Genomic DNA, 2,169 nt, shown 5'->3' with positions numbered 1-2,169 from the left:
GAATTCACGACTGGCGCGAATTGGGCTCTGCACTGCATCTGTTCGCATTCAAGTCCGTTTATACCCGTCTGGCTGATTGCAAAAGCAGACAAATTAAGCATTAATATTAATGTAACGCTTAGCGTTGAATACAAGTTGGGGCTTATATTAGCTTCGGCGTCAACATTAGCGTGAATGAACCAGTCGAAATGCAATAACTACAAAAATTGCTTCGTATTTACAGACAGAGCCTGAATCTGGATCATTTCACGCAGACGCAGAATCTCCTGCCGCACAGCTTAGGCTAACACTCGTTGATTTAGTTATGCCAACTATGAGATAACACCAGGCATGTTTAATCACCATATCGATATGATACATCTGAAACGCAAGTTCTGAGGTCTAAAAACAATGACATTTTACGTACCTCGTCTCCGGTCTTCCTTCTAACGTGTACACAAGCAATTTAGAAGGAAAAAATGGCATGCAAAACAGTACAGGAAATAACGCCCACAAAACAGATTCTTTGATGAATAGAAAGTTCAAAAGAACAGTATTTATTTGAAACAGAATTTTTTTAAATATTACATTTCTATTATAAATGCATTTACTGTCACTTTTGATCAAAAGTATGAATTATATTATCATTATTAATTAAATAATAATTAATAATAGCGTATTGGAATGATCTCTGAAGTATCTTGTGACACTGACTGAAGACTGGAGTAATGATGCTGAAAATTCAGCTTTGATCACAGGAATAAATTACATTGTACAATATATTCACATAAAAAAAGTTATTTTGAAATTTATGAAAATAAAGCATGTTTTCCTCCCAAATTCTCCCTACTGTAATGCATCCTGTCCTTTTACATGTCAGTTGTTTGTGTACTGTTTATTATTACAAATTGCTATAATAAGCTCCATTGTGACTCTCCACTAACAGAGAGCAAAAGGCTGTAGGAAGATCAGAGAGAGACACAGACGGCCCGTGAAATCACACACAGCTGCCACAAGCCTTGAAACAGGCCTCTTGACCCGACCTCTGCACAGCAAACACATTCAGGGTTAAAGCGCCAAATCAGTGCATGCTGCTGCTGAGGGAACCGGCGCTAGCACACAGACATATCAAGGCCTCAAAAGAGCAGAGAGCTGTTGAGCGCACAGGTTTAGACTGAACCTTGACCTTGCTTTCCCATCCTAAACCACAACCGAACAACACGATCAAGACCAGGTGAAATCAGCGGAGTTAAACTGCATTTTCTGTGCAGACTGAACCCAACAGTTGTTATTCCTATTATTCTGTTATAAAACACTACCATTCAAAAATCTGCAGTCAGTATGATTTTTTTTATAGAAATGAATACTTTTATTCATTAAGAATGCATTTAGTTGATCAAAAGTGAATTATAAAAGATTTCTATTTTGATTTATAATCATCAGAAATGTGTCTCGAGCAGTAAATCAGCATATTAGAATGATTTCTGAAGATCATGTGACACTGAAGACTGGAGTAATGATGCTGAAAATACAGCGCTGCATCACAGAAATAAATGACATTTTCACAGATATTCACATAGAAAATAGCTATTTTAAATTGTAATAATATTTCACATTTTTTACTGGATTTTTGATCAAATAAATGCAGCCTTGGTGAGCAAAAGAGACTTCTTTCAAAACATCTGAAGGGCCTGTCACTCAATAAAAGCGTGATGTTGTTTAAAGGGTCCTATTATGCTCTTTTACAAAGTCTTGATTTTGTTTTGGGGGTGCACTAGAACAGGCTCTCATACTAAGTTGTTCGAAAAACACATTATTTTTCACATATTTTACATTATTACAACACCTCTCTCCTCAGTCTGGCATGAACGGCTCGAATAGTTCCTGTATCAAATGAAGGCCCGCCTTCTGAAATACGAAATGTGCTGTGATTGGTGAGCTGGGCCGGTGTGTGTTGTGATTGGCTAGCTGGGTCGGCGCGTGCTGTGATTGGCTAGCTGGGTCGGCGTGTGCTGTGATCGGTTAGCTGGGCCGGTGTGTGTTGTGATCGGTTAGCTGGGTCGGCGCGTGATGTGATCGGCTAGCTGGGTCGGCGTGTGCTGTGATCGGCTAGCTGGGCCGGCGCGTGTTGTGATCGGTTAGCTAGGGCGGCGCGGGTTGGGATTGGTTAGCTGGGCCAGGGTGTGCTGG

This window comes from Sinocyclocheilus grahami, unplaced genomic scaffold (genome assembly GCF_001515645.1).
Source record: "Sinocyclocheilus grahami isolate Dianchi unplaced genomic scaffold, SAMN03320097.WGS_v1.1 scaffold616.1, whole genome shotgun sequence".
NCBI classification, from domain to species: Eukaryota; Metazoa; Chordata; class Actinopteri; order Cypriniformes; family Cyprinidae; genus Sinocyclocheilus; species Sinocyclocheilus grahami.
Note: the sequence above shows the minus strand (reverse complement) of the source record.